The following is a 15,694-nucleotide window of genomic DNA, read 5'->3' as shown; positions in this document are numbered from 1 at the left end:
CTGAAGTGTGTTTAAGCAAAACCACTTTTCTTAATTATCTTGTAGCTCAATAATCTAATAGTTATTAATTTCAGTAAAACCATAAATATCACTTAAAACACAAACTCCATTTTTAATCAGTGAAAATGGCCATTTGTTGCAAATGGCCATTTGTTGCAAATGGGTTTTGAGTAATAACTTTGCATTCTTATTAGCAATGTGGATTTATAGGAAAATCAAAACTATATTAATTATACCATATCGTCATTATATATTAATAGACTCAGAAACCAAACATTTTGTGCCTTGCAGACTGAGGTGTAATATTTATATGAGGCTTTGCAGCAGCAGCCAATGTGGCACTTAGCTCTAATGCTCCTACTTCAGAGTATTGACTTGGTGCCCCTGGGACCCATGAGCTGAAATCCAGCTGGGAATGCAGATACACTGCATTGAGGCTCCAGAACAGTGTCTTGGGGTTTATCACTTCTCACAGGGGGCCAAATTATGTCAAGGAATGCAGTCTGTACTTTGAGACATCAGTTTCTGAATGCAATATGTCTATCATATGTCTATTGCAGGCAAGGCTGTAGAATTCTCGTGCTTTGATGGGAGAGAGACCTGAGCAGATGCAGCCCCTGAAGGTCAGCAATATGCAGCTCTTTAAACACAGGCACGCACAACGTTCACACAAAGCTATAAGCTGAAGTAATGTATCATTCTCAGAGCACAGGAACAGGAATGCTGCTTCTTGCACTGCACAACAAGGTGTTTGCTCCACTGGAAAGCCCAGTTGCTTTGGCAGCTGATAGGATCTGGTGTTTGGGTTGTTTTCTGGGTATAAGCTGAGAGCAGAATGACTGATCAATTGCATCTCCATGACAGCAGCCTTTGTAGAGCAACTGCTTAAGTCAGATGCCAGACTTGTGACATTATTTGCTCATCGATGGTTTCTGTAACTTAACTGAGCTTGCTGCTTTTTGATCTATTTGTTTTGTGGTCCAAATTGTTTATTTTGAAGACTGCTAAAGATGACTGAAGGTGCCAGACAGATGAACTCCATTAATGTCCATATGAATCTTAACTATGCTGATTTACCCTGCCAAGGATTTCTGTACTCATCCCAGCCCCAGGAAGCTCCATCGAGAGAGACGTTCCTCAAGAGGGACTTTAAGGGAAACCACTTGGACTAATACGGAGGAACAGAGAGAGCTCATGATAGAACCACTCCCATGTAGTTTGCCACACAAGAGTCACACCAGAGAATGGGCACCCATTGTATTACTGGCTCTCCCTGTCATATCCATTCCATGTGTGTGGATGTTGCCACATGCCTGGGCCACCATGACCTTGTGAGATCTCAAAGGAAAGAGAGGGCAAGGATATGACCCAGTCCTTCTCCTAAGCCCAGGAGGCTTAAGAAAAGGCAGTGACATTGCTGGAGTCTCTGTGAATTGCTCTGTGAGGCATGAGCCCATTGGAAACTTCCCCCCACCATGACCTTGGGTGGACTCATTTACAGGTGAGACCTAACAATCCATGCTCAGGTAGAGGTTTCAGCTCTCTCACTTACAAAGCCCTAACCCGTTAGCAAATCAGGGAGTGATGTCCCTGCAAAGACAGCTAATTCCTCCCTCCCACAAAAGAAATGGCAGATCCTGATGCCTGGTGACTGCTCTTTTTCTGTTTTTAGCTTTTCTAAGTTCATTTTCTTGACTGCACCATCCTCATAAGTGTTTGCAGCTCAAGCTGTGTCATCTGAATATGTCATTAGTCACTGAATAGCCGAATGAGGAACAGTCAGCTGGGGAGGATTCAGAACTATATAGTACTGATCTCTGCCCTCTGAGGATTATAAGCATTTTTCTAAGTGCCTCTAATTTTAATCTCCCAAGCTGTGGTTTGTACAAAAATATATTCAATGGCCTCCTCTCTAGTATAATATCTTTATATTAAGGATTTTCTCTTTCACCTCAGGAAGTCAGCTTTGTGGCAGACCATCTCATTTAAAATCTAGTGTAACAAGAGTGGCATTTTTCTGTGCAAAATTGGAAGTACCACAGGTGATAGATTCAGCTTTTGCCTCTGTCTGGTTACAAGTGTTGGAGATGGAAAAATAATTTTAAACACATTGTGGAAAGTTCAGATCTTTTCAGTTAGTGAAAGTAAGTAATTTACTTCTGTCTGTAAGTAATAATTATCTGTATAGAAACCATAGTGATGGAGAAAGACAGCCCAGCAGGGTAAAAGGAGAACAAGAAATCTCTGGATTTTCTGAAAACATTCAAAAGGATCAGTAAGCAATCTGCCTGTACCTCCTTCCTGCCACTGTGCACACAGGATAAGAACACAAAGGGAAATAAATAAAAAATTCAATAAAATAAAGCAGACACCTAACAAGCAGAGTATAGGTGACTCTCTTGTGATCCAGGTAAGGCCAGTGGTTAAAGACAGGATCCAGATGCAAGGAATGGGAAATGGGTATGGGGACAGAGTCAACACTGGGTTTAGTGCTGGTCTCAGGAGCGTCAGACTGTTTTGGGCTGTCTCTGGGGCTTTGCAATGATCAGACTTTGCGACAATGTGAAAACACCAGGGCAGATGTGAATGAGTGAGACCAAAAGTTCAGAGGGTTGGATCAGGTGCTTCTGCCTAGGGCCTGGCTGAACTTTTGTCCTTATTTGTTCATTTCTACACTTCCCACCCAGTACCCCACAAAGTAAAGGAACCTTTTCATGGGCTTCCCTGTGGTTGCTGACCTACAGATCTAGTTTGAAGAAGTTCAATGGCTCCCAGTGACCACGGGGACTATTCTCAGTTCCTTGCTTTGTTATGTGCTGAGACAGATCACCACTGTGCAATTTCAACCAAGTCCATGGATGGCTTTTGGGGAGCTTATTTTTAGTAGAGGGAAATCACAGCCTTCTCTTTTCTCCTTTTTTTCACCCTTTGCACTGATTTTTTTATTCAGTAACATACTCCTTTCAGACAGGCAGGAACTGCAGTTTCAGAAGCTGGGGAGCCAGTAGAGACACCAGCCATGAGCAGAAGCTCATGGAAAGACCTTCAGAAATAGACCACATAACAGCACTTCTCAACTATATACTGACTATCTGATACTTTCCCAGTGCTTTCTCCCAAGTGTATTATTTTTTTCTTCTTGTATCATGAGCATTTTTTCTTCAGTAGATGCTCTTATTTTTTAATAAACCATTAGGTTTTTCAGCATTTACCTATCCTTAGACTTGGAGCTTTCTGTTCAGTGCCTTAACCAAAACATCTTTCACACTGCCAGCGCTTCCTCCATGAATTCTTTCTGATCAGCGGCACAGCTTCATCTGCAGTCAGTGCCCTGAGCACTGTGCCTCCCCTATCAGCTGTTTCAGGCAGGAGTGAAAACACACCCTATCTGCCTATGATATCCTCTTTATTTCCTTGTTGCAGCCCTTTTCATTTCTCCCTGGCTGTTTTCTGACAGCTGCAGCCCAGGCTCCAATCTGCTGCAGGTGGCTCTTTTTGCCCTTCAGGCTTTCTTCACCATTGTGATGCATTAATGAAGTAGAGCTCCCTGTCAGACTTCATCAGCAGTCTTGTGAAGGCAGAATGAAATCACTTCTATTGACCCACTGGCATATTTATAGGCTCCTTCTTTTTTGCTGAGTATGGCAGTTATCACCTTTCCATCCCCACGTTGTGTTTATTCAGCAGAAAGCTAAATCACATCTGTGCACAAGTGGAACATTAATCAGTAAACGTAAGCCACTCATAAAGACCGCTGAACCTATCTAATTACCAGAGCTGGGACAGCTCGCAACACCTACCTCTCAGAGGGGTTCGCAACCCCATCAATCCACGTGCCTCTAAGCACAGCCCAGCAAGCTCAGGGACTTTTTCAGCCCTCCTCTTGCTAGACTGTCCCCAGAAAGCAGCGTTTTAAAGTTTTCCTAGACTTGTTCCTGACACTTCTCTTTTCTCCTACAGAAACAACAACTAACCCACTTCAGAGCAATGTTTTTCAGTTTTGTTGCTGGATTTGGGTGTTTTCACTCTATCTCTGTTTTCCCTTTTCTTATTAACAAAATTGCTAATTACCAAAATCAAACACTCCGTGTTATTGGGGTTGAAGTTTATCATTTAAGTTCATACTATATTACTAGATGAAGCATAACACTGCATCAATATGATAATATTTTCAGTAATTATGCATAAACAACAAAAGCATTTAATAAACTTTATGTGAAAAGAAGTTATATGCTGTGAATGATGTAAAAAAGAGGTGCTTTTAGACAAAGTTTGTATCATTTTTTGATGAAATTTCAAATTTGTCTGGCCAAGATTTCTCTATGGATAGATATACATTAGCTTCTAAAACCCTTCTGACTCAGTCTTGCTTCCTTCTGATGAAATTAGCAGCTCTCCATCTGAGCTTCAGTTAAACACTTTATTTTCTGAATTTTTTTCTGAGCATCATCTAGAACAGATTAAATGGATTAAAAAGTGGTAAATCTACAAATTTTTAAAAATGGAAGTGTCATCTTCTGGGGATATTTCCAGGCAGTAATCTTCTCTTAGTCCAGTGCTATATTCAACAGTTAAGAGGAAAATCTTGGAGGTAGATTTTGCCAGTCATATAAAAATCTGTGGAGTAGTTAAAAAGGACAGATCAGTTTCAAAAAGAAAACTGGCTTATTTTAGCAGTATGCGTTTTAACCAAACTAAATCTAAGAATCTAAGAAGATGGTATTTATAAGGAAGAAAAGCAGTTAAGGACAGGACTTTGGGGTCAGGACAACAAACACAGTGCTTCATTGCAGGAGAGGATATGGCCCTTGACTGAGGGATCAAGGGAACATCAGTTTGAGAGTGGTTTATACCACAGTCACATAATTAGCAAAATCCTGTAACTGGTAATGGCTTCTAAATTTATCATATGTAAGAATGTAAAAGGAGAGCTCCAAGAATTGTTTCAGTATCTAGAAAACCTTGATCACTGTGAAAAACTAAAGATACTCTCTTTAGCGTGTACTATTCAGAAGGAAATATGATCATATAATTACTCAAAGATGATGTAGATTTCAGATCTAGTAAAATTATTTATCTAAGGAGATGAAAATACAGGAAGAGGTTGAGCTTGGTCACTTCTGCTGAATCCATGCAGTATTGAAATAACATCTAAGATCATTTTAAAATAAAGGAAAACAACAATTGAGACCAGTTACCTGGGTTTGCACTGGCTTCTTTGCCATTTATTTAAACCAAGATAGCAAATCGTCCAAAAATATATACCATATTTCAGCTAGAAGTTATTGAATTGGATAGAGAAATCATTTTGTCTAATTTTAGGTTAGATTATTTTATATCCAAGTAGGTAATAACTCAGATCCTTTGGGGGTGGCCTTTTCCTGGTGAACGGTGATCTCTCTTCATGTCCACTAATAGGTCTCACTTGAACTCTTGAAAATTTTACCAATGGCAAAATGGATAATTAAAATTTTAGGAGCTTACCTATGTTATTAAAAGAAATTACTAGGCGTGGGAGGACATGGCTGAGAAATTCATACTCACATCATTAGAATACAGGTCAATAGGGATCAATTGCAGGAATCATGTAAATTGTACACAGTCAGAAATTCAAGAAACTCAAATGTAGGATACTGAAATAATTGTTTAATGTATATGCAGTCTTCTTTAATTTACCTGACAGCAGTTTTAAGGAAACCCATGGTTCTAATTGCTGGGCTAGAAACACAGAGAAATTCTGATCAGCATCTTTATTATCTCTGTATTCAGATGAACTCTTGGTTCTTTTCATCTCAAGGAACGCATGAGCCCTAGTCCTCATGAACTCTTTCTGATTCATGTGTTGTTTTAGTCACATAGTCATAGTTCTTTGCTTTTGTCTGGAAAGTGTCATTGAACTACAGTCAGAAAATAGCAGATGATCATGCTCCATCTAAATTTCCTTTCCAAATACCCATTGCTGGTGATTTAATATTGATAGATTTATAGAAGGGTTTCTCACCATTAATGCTTTTTTAAGAGGTCTTATTTTGTTTATCCACAGGACAAAAGAGTGGTCTTGCCTTTGAATTACACTAGTTCAAGGGATTTTTTCAAACTTCAGTTCTGCAAAAAGCTTTAGATATTTCCTTATAAAGGTAAGATAGAAATCCAAGATAAGCCTTTATTTATGGCATCTAAAGTCTTTCAAATACAGTAGCCTAATAAGTATGAATTAACAAGACTTTATTATCTTATTGTGAGGACTAAGATTATTCCAAAAAAGCCAAATGAAACTAGGAGATCGTCCTCTGGGATCTGAGTACTTAAAAGAAGCTCATCACGTATGAGGAATTGATTATGCTGTGTTGAAACAAAATGAAAAAATCAAACAATACTTATATTTTCTGTTGGGAAAAAGAACAGCAGTTTGCAAGTCGCCTGTGATCTTGACATCCATGTCCTCTACATAAAAGGTACTTTGACAGCCTGCTGCCACTGGTGAGGGTCTACTGAAGAGTGGAACAGATACAATCTAAGATTATTTATATTCCCTTTACTAGAAGATAATAGAGGAGAGACTGTGTCTACATGAATGTGTATAGATACAACTAGAGAATCAGAACCATGGAAATCTCTTTGCCATCATAGTATTACACAACACACCACAAAACCAACAAAGACCTCTGTTTCATGATAAACATTCTGAAAGGCAACATCAATTAATTCAGCCTTCAAACAGTGGGGTTGTCAGGAAGGAAGAGAAGGCTCCAAGTGAAGACAACTATTTCTAGGAATCCTCATTTCTCCATAGATCTAAATATCATAGAACCATAGAATCATTAAGGTTGGGAAAAAGCCTCTAAGATCATGAAATCCAATTATTAACCCAAACCTACCATGTTCACCTCTAAACCATATTCCCCGGTGCCATATCCACACACTTCTGAACACTTCCAGTGACAGTGATTCCACCGCTTCCTTGTGAAGCCTGTTCCAATGCCTGGCCCCACATTCAGTAAAGAAATTTTTTCTAATATCAAATCTAAACTTCCCCTGGCCCAATCTGGGGCCATTTACTCTTGTCCTGTCATTGTTACCTGCAAGAAGAGACTGACCCCCACCTGGCTGCAACCTCCTTCCAGGTAGTTGTAGAAAGAGATAAGGTGCCCCCTGAGACTCTTTTTTTGCTGGCTCAGCAATCTCAGCTCCCTCAGCTGCTCCTCATCACGCTTGTCCTCCAGACCCTTCACCACCTCCATTTCCTTTCTCTGGACACGTTCCAGCACCTCAATGTCTGTCTTGTAGTGAGGGGACCAAAACTGAACACAGGATTTGAGTTGCAGACTCACCTCGCTGAGTGCAGGTTTGAGTACAGTCCATGTATCCAGATGTGCTACAGCTTTGGTATTGGAAGTAATCCTTCCACTGCACACTTTCAGAAGAAGACTCCTGAAGAGTTGCTGAGATCAGGCACTATTTTCTGATCTCACAATTCCCGACTACCAAGAGAAGGGTGAGTGTACATATGCACATGCCCACAGGAGCTCAAGTACTCTTTTGTCCTGCTGCCTCCCACTTTCCAACATGCTCTGGGAACAATGAATTCAACAGCTCCCCTTTTCCCTACATGGTTCAAGAGAACTGGAGGCGTGGAGGGTGTTTTCTTTGTCCTCATTTAATTGCTTTGTCTCTACCTTCTGTCTTGTAAAAATATGTCAGGAAAAATAAAACCTTTAGTGGGGGCTCATAATTCTCAAGATCGGGTGACTGGATTTTTCTTGTCAACACCCATTTTACCTTCAGCAAGACAAGCATGCTGTTAGCAGTATCCTACAGAGAGTTTGCATGGCCTCAGCTCAGAAGGTCTGGTATTCCTGTTGCCCCAGTGACTGCTCTGCCCAATTCATCCCAGTTGCTGTTATAAGATACAGCACCTTATTATAGCTCAGCATCTTTCACAGACTCTTCCAAAGCCCACAGATTTTAACATTGCTATTATCGATATACATACTCCTCATTACAACAGCTCTTCAAAGGGCAGCTTTTCTTCAGTGCCGTGTTGACTGACCTACAGTTGTCCTATGAAGTCAGACTGTTGCTGAGGCAGTGAGGGTTAATGCCATACAAGGCATTTTGACTACAAGGGAAAAAGGATGGGGGTAGAAGGGATTGGAAGAAGAAGAACAAGAGAGAAGAATAGCAAAATTTGACAAATGCTTTTCTCAGCATTATGTCAAACATGTTTACAGAACTGAACAATTAAAAAAAAAACCTGCACTAGAGTCTCTAATTACTATTCTACACAGGGTGGAACACTTCTTCATTATCCCTTTTTGAATTGATTGTGTACATCAAACAGTCAAGATATAAATAAAATATGCTTGCATGCATAATACCCTCACATTAAAGCAGAAGGCAATTAACCTATGATTTTTCATTAATTAAATTAAAATAGCCCTCTGAAAATGTCTCAAATCAAAACAAGTTTTTTACAGAGTACTTTTTTCTTGCCATGATGCATAGATCCTGCTTGCCGAATCATTGGTCCAATGAAATCACAATAAACCTCCCCAATTTCATCAAAGTCTACCAATTTTCTTCTGTGGCTCCATTGCTCAAAGTGCTAATCCCAAATACAATATTGGTTTTATTTTTCAGTCTTTAAAATAGTATTTACTGATGCTCATTCACTATTCAACATATTGTTTACATTTTATGTTTGCTAATTATATTGATGTGCTTTGCAGAATTACTGTACATATTGATCTGATCAGAAATTTGGCAAATCAGACTTAAAGAGAGGGTCACTTCTCTCCTCTTAAATTTATATAGACAATAATAAACTCGATTAGTGTAAGTTTTTCTTAGTGTTTTACGGTTATCTCCAGTTAATTGAGTTTAGTTTATTTTTCCACAGAGAGGTAAGAGTCAGTCTGCTTTTTGCCCCATACACAAACATATTCCTTTTCAACCATTCTATTCAGATAAATTGAGTTGTACTAAAGACACCTTCAGATGTCTATTTGCTTTGTGGATTGTAAGGACACATGACTGTAAAACAAAGGGAAGACATACTCAGTGGATGATAACAAAATGCCTAATGCAATATTGCTGCTTCTAAAATACATCCATTCCCATTCCTCAGATATAAGGGACAACTACCAAGGTCACAGATCTCAATGGAAAACCTGATTTAGTTTGGTTTTGGCAGGGAGTGTTGGAGTTCCTTTGTGAAACCTGAGGATAGAGAATTTTAGATACCTCTAGTTATTTATAAAGCTTTGATAATAAGAAGCCACAAAATAAACTGCCTCTTTGTTGCCTCATAAAACTAAATCTTCACACTCTAGAAATGTTGAATTATGTGTCTGTCTTATAGGGGGAAAAGAGGTTTTCAAGTACAGATTACATGAGCAGTGGAGCTACAGCAACAGTGTGTTTCCTTCAAGCCAGAAGTCATTTAGGACTTTTTAAGAACTCTGTAAATTTTGAATTTACAAGATTTTGGCTGTTTAATAAGCATAATAATGACTTGCTACATTAGCAACATTCAAGACGAGCCTTTGGAATGATAATTTCTTTGGTACAGATCATACATGCCAAAAGGTAGCAGAAGCAGGAAAATGGCATGTTCCCTTTCTTACATGTTGCTGAGAGCCTGGAGCCTATGGATAAAAAAAGAGATCAGGGAGCATCTACTGTAGAGAGGGAACACGTTCCAGCATTCAAGCAAAATCCAGCATGTGTATTCACAGCACATGTGTGGAAAGTTGTATACTGAATCACGAAAACATAAAGACAGATATTTTGCTGCTTCTTCATTTTCAGATATCACAAAGTGGAATGTTTTGCCTGAGGGAAGGGAATCGTCTTGGTTCTTATTCCTTTGTCCGTAAAATGGGGACTATATTGACGTCATACAAATGCTGTGAGAAGGCATGTATTAGATTCAAATGCTAAAACAATGAGTTAGTAAAGACCAGTAGAGCAGGTCCTTCTGCTGAGTCACAAGTCCTCAGGTTACACTTGATGACAGACTCCTCCTAGTCTCTAACAGACTGTGCAAGCCTCAAGATTTTCACTTTCTACGCGGGAGAATCACAAGTAGTCTCAGAGCCTTCAGCACTGGTTTATCTTCCTCCACCTCTTAGCTTTTGGAGGGTAATGCCCAGCCAGTGCTTTTCTTTACTGGTCTAATTCCATTCATACGTTGATAGTTCGACAGATCACTCATATACATTTTTGTGTTCGGCATTTGTGGTGTGTCTCTGGAAGGAATTAAGATTAGATGGCCAAGATCCCCTAATCCTGATCAAAGTAGACAAATAGGATTAAATAAATCAGATGTATCTTTCCTGACAACAATACAGAAATTCTTTGCACTTTATGTGTTTCCTATTTGAGATTTCGTAGTTTCATGAGAAATAGCGTTCAGAAATTTCACAGGAAGAACTGTAAGCTACTGATATTATTTTAATATGCTCCAACTGATTAACAACCAAATTAAACTCAAAATAACCCTTCTTCATGTGTATTTAGCTTTGAAGATAACTACATCTCTTTCAGACCTGAAAAAGGGTTTTAGGGCATAAAATTTTGTCTGTTTTTTTGACTTGTTCTAATAATAGACCTTACTTCTCTCACAAATCTTAAATAAATAATCATTTACTATCTTATAAGAGTACAACTGCCATATGGTTTCTATTTAAACCCATTTCCTTCCATAAGCAAAAAAATAAATACAAACACTCACCAGGTTACAGCAGAGGGCCAGTTAGAAAATTAATTATACTACCCTCATGTCTAAAAAAGCTGATCTAAGCTTCAATTCTTGCACTGTTTTTAAAATGTAATGTAAAAAAAAACCAAACCACCAATGTTTTAGGAAGCATAAGGTGTAAGAAGCTGTCCAGAAAACCTTATAAAGCACTGCCTTCCCTGTCTATTTTTTCAGGTATTTTGTCTCCTCCTACAAAAGTACTACAAGACATTCATTCATCTTTCTCAAAGAATACAGCTTTCAACTCCTGAACTGTCTTTGTAATTTCATTCCTAACAAGTAAATTGAGTTATTTCCTTCATCCTAATGTTCTCTGTTTGTGCTCTTCAGCAGTATGAGCCCACAGTGCCAGAGAAGAGCCAAAGATCTGTTGCAGGTCTTTGCCTGATGCTTTCATGCTTGGTAATTGGCCATTCCTACAGAGTATTAAAAATGGTTACATATCTCCATTCATCAGTCAAAATGCATATACTATTCAGGGTAGATTACATTAGAGATGCCACCATTTGTGGGGGAAAAGAAAAAAACAAAAAGATTACAGAGTATTTTTTTTTCCTTTAGCCAGATAGAGTCAACTTACAGCCTCAGCTTCATCCCTGTACCTGTGCTATAAATATGATTAGGCCTGGAAAATATCCCCTGTGAATCAAGGGCTGAGCTTATTGAACTTCTGAGGGATTTGGGAAGAAATTTTTTTTTTGTGTTTATAAGTTCTAGGAATTCTTTTTTTACCAAGACAGGAAAGATTCAAGTGAGGGCAGAATTTAAAGGCATATGCTTCCATTACAGATCATCCTTAAGAAAAAGAAAAAAAGAAACAAAACCAAACCCAACAGCAACTTTTAATCAGGACATGGATTGGGTTAACAATTTTTTTCAGTTACCTGTAATTTGCATTTCCCTTCCCATAACACTTTCTTCCGTCAGCTGTTTTTCTTCTCTTCAACTACTCTTCTCCTTAAAGAAACCAACTTGAGAAATTGTATTTGATACAAGTTTGTGATATGTATCTTTTAGTTGTGAGGCAAAGCATTTGAAGACCAGTGCCTCAGATACCATAGGTGTTAATAAAAGAGAGTGTTATTCTTGTTCAAACAGAAATGGAGACTTTTGGTTTTATTCCAAGCATGTGAAGACTTGTGTGCTTTTCATGAAACAGTAGTAAAAAAACCCTATACATTATCCCAAAATATAGGCAATTTTCCCACTCTTCTCTCCACTTCTCTAAGAATAAAGACCTTGTAAAAAGATATATATATATAAAAAATGCACTGCAAACCAAACTCACACAGGGTAATTCTTTCTGGCTTCAAAATTTTCCCTCACCAGAGCCCCAGAGGACTTGCACAAATACAGAAAGTGAAATTGCCAACAGCTGCTTGTCATGGGCTATCACACGGATTCCAATGATTATCCCCTAAACAGATGAACAAAAGAGGACTAAAAAGACATTCTTATCAAATTCAGGAGGGAGAAGCTGGGGGGACTGCCTGACATTTTACCTTAACAGAGAGCCATGACAGCAGCTTTACCCAGAGAAACTCCAGTGCATTGAACAGCCGAGGTAAGCAGACAAATCACATGCCAGGGCACTCCTAGCCTGAGATTTTCTTTTTTATGTCACAGCTTAGGATACTTCAAGATGAATTACATGTTTTATCAAGTTTATGAGTTACAGATAGCTAGCTGCATTGCATTTCAAACGTTACTTTTTTATAGACTGGAAAGAGACAAGGAATATAACATAGACTGAGGACACTGGTTACACAGCATTTCCTCAGGTAGGAGTCTGAAGATATGCCATAAAACTCCTGCTGTTTTTCCAAGGCTAACAGGAACCAGGAGATTGCACCTTAAATAGCTGCCACCATAAATCATTTCTGTAAATGTGGTAGGAGGAAGCAAGAACATAAACACCAATATCTAAATATTTTTTTAAAATTTTAAATGTATGTCAAAAACTAAATTAAATTATGTTCTAGATTATCATGAAGGCACATCCAAGAGCTCCCCAGCTCAAAAACTGACCACAACATCTGAGAAAGCTGTGCATGATTTCAGCTCAATGACAAACTGCTGTGAACTAGACAGTTACTCCTGTAAAATTCCCATCTACAAGCGCTGGACTGGATTTACTATTAAAAAACAAATAATGGATCACTGGCATTTGTTCATGCTACCCTTATGCCATGAGAAGGAGAAGAAAAACATAACAGATATGAAAGTATTCTACTATGAATAGCCTGAACACAAGCTCTTGTCATCCTGCTACTTGTCAACAGAGGAGAAAAGAAGTAAACAGTAATTTAAGTTAGTCTAAACTGCCTAAATAAAGAAATAAATAGATATGATTCCAACAAACTACATTTATTAGCTCTGTCATCTGAAATCAATGCATTATCTGCCTCTACAGTTGGAGAAAAGCAGAAGTATAGAATTACAAATTACAAATTCAACTCATGTAATGAAACAGATATATTTTGTCTTTCCCACAAAGAAGGATTGTGATGGAATTCAAAGCTGTTAAATGAGCTCAATTCTTGTCTCACGCTCTAAGGATACACCACTAGTCTTTGTTCAGAGCAGGTGTCTTGGAGGACTTGAGTGCTGACTTTCATAAGCTAGTTTCTAGCCTATTCCAGCCCCTGTTACAGTGCAGTCAGGTTATGTTCTATGTATTTACACAGAAATAGAGGGAGGGTCCAAGCACCAAATATACGTCAGCTGTTGTTTTATGCAGCAATGCACCAATGTTATCACTCAAAATTACGTAAATGAGGAGTAAGAGGCACAGTGAGGTGCTGACAGCAGTGAAGTATCTCACTGTGGAGAGCTCTGCAGCTTATCTTGAACATACAACTTTCATGCAAATAATATGGGAACTAAACTATTCTGGTCTCAGAAGCCACAAAATCACAATGCTGAGTTGGAAGGGACCCTCAAGGATCATGCAGTCCAACTCCTGGCCCTGCACAGGACCATCCCCAAGAGTCACACCATGTGCCCAAGAGTATTGTCCAAAACTTCTTGAACTCTGTCAGGCTGGTGCTGTGACCACTTTCCTGGGGAGCCCGGTCAGCTTAAGCAGTATAGATACATGCTAAATGGCACACAGCTGAACCTGTACTCCAAGGAGAAAGGGAATTATTCATCTCTCAAACTGCTGCCATGACTTTAAAATCCAGAACTACAGTGGACATCTCTAAAATCATTTAGATTACTCTGCCTGTGTAACATAGTTTACAGTAAGCAGATTCTCTGGAGGTGAGTAATTTTGCACAGAGCTTCTGCAGAAGAACACTGCCACTAGAGTTCTAGGGGAGCAGGCAGCTGACAGCACACAGCCCTCCTTGGCTACAGCAAGGGACCAAGAGGGAAGGAACAAACAGCTGGAGGGGAAGGGACTGTGAAGCTGGAAAGCAAACAGACTAGAAACTCTCTGTTGTGACAGATCTGCTGTAGGACATTTCTAATTTTTGTCCCCAGCTAAGCATTGCTGCCCTCGTCATCTCTAGAGGTTTCCAGGCCTTTGCTGTGCTGGTGCAGGACTCAGCACAACTGCAGCCTAACCTACCCCCATGGTGGGTTTGGGTGGAGAAGAGACACTCGTTTTTAACAATCATGCTTGGTTTAACATCATCTGTACCTAAGGGGCAAGATTACAAGCCTCAGTACTGAGGAGCACACAGGCAGATTCAGGCCCCAGGGTGTCATGCATGCTCTACGACCTAAGCCTAAACACATCCACAACGCAGTAGCTGCAAGGGTTATTTCAGTCTGTAAGCAAGAGAGAGGGCAGCTTTTATGAAAACACACTGGGCAGACAACAGCCCTCCCCCACTCCTTACCTTTTTTGCGTTGTTTTTTACTTTGCCTCGCATGTAAATATAATAAATCATCATCCAAGGCTCTGAAAATGTAAATGCCTAAAGGTGTTTAAGTGTACAGTCATTGATTGTGCCATGGAGGCAAGGTAAGAGAGCTGTGCTCCCCACAGAGCCCTCCAGCACCTATGTGCTGATTCCCATGGATGGTAAGAGAAGTTTCAGGGCTTCCTTCCCCCAGTCCAGACAGGCACAATCAGTGACCTTGTGTTCACAGAGTATCTGCTCCACTCTTCTCTCTGACAGAGGAGCAGAGAGTCTTCTAAGAAAGAGAGTTAAATTGTTCCCTCTGCAATGGAAAGGTTCTTGGGCAGGAAGGCTGTCTCGGGCTCTTTTTCACAGCACATTTCAGCTTGTTGTTGGGTGAGAGTGAACATGTTGTTCTGTCTCCATTGCCCTGTGAAAATCAGCTTCTCAGCTGACTGTACTTGATATGTTTAACCACAACAAAGCATTATGTTCCAGAAACAGTGGGGCCTCCATTTTGATTCAGGGCTTTTTTTCGCTTTAACTGAATTTTCAGAAAGCATACTACCTCTCTGCAAAGGTGTATATGCATGAGGGTTCCTCCTAGACCTTGAGGTATTCTTCTTGAGGTATTCTTCTTTACCTGTGCAGCAGGACACTAAAAGGACATAGGAGGGCCAAGCTGGCAGCTGCCAGTGCTGAAGAGAAAAGGTTTTGCAGTAATTACCATGTAAAGGTCTGGAGGAGAGTACAGATTGTACCCTTTTGTGATGGACAAGATGCATCGTGAAGATGTTCTGCAGAAGCGACCTTTACCATATGGTTATAAGATTGGACTAGAGGAATCTGTAGGCAAGCTCAGCCCAAAATCAAATAGTCAAAATGGAAATCATCCTGATATTTCCCACAGTGACAGGAGTAGGAAGGGATGTACCTGTGTGAGTGTGAGCAGGAGCAAAAACTTCGGGAAGACACTTACAAAACAGGGATAACTGAGGCATGGAGAACACACATAGATCTGTGATTCACTGACACAGTTGTTGTACTAATGCTTATAGGAGGTACACAGAGAGTGAAATAA

The 15,694-nt window shown here is 39.6% G+C and overlaps 1 long non-coding RNA gene across 3 annotated transcripts in view; it reads right to left on the bottom strand.

Annotated features, from left to right (window-relative positions):
- The window catches only part of LOC125317412, a 123,479-nt gene that overhangs the window by 59,145 nt on the left and 48,640 nt on the right, over positions 1–15,694 (bottom strand). The gene's annotated exons all lie outside the window — the stretch shown is intronic.

The sequence above is a fragment of the Corvus hawaiiensis genome, chromosome 26 (assembly GCF_020740725.1).
Source record: "Corvus hawaiiensis isolate bCorHaw1 chromosome 26, bCorHaw1.pri.cur, whole genome shotgun sequence".
NCBI lineage: Eukaryota > Metazoa > Chordata > Aves > Passeriformes > Corvidae > Corvus > Corvus hawaiiensis.
The sequence above is the reverse complement of the archived record's forward strand: the minus strand, read 5'-3'. Positions and strand labels throughout refer to the sequence as shown.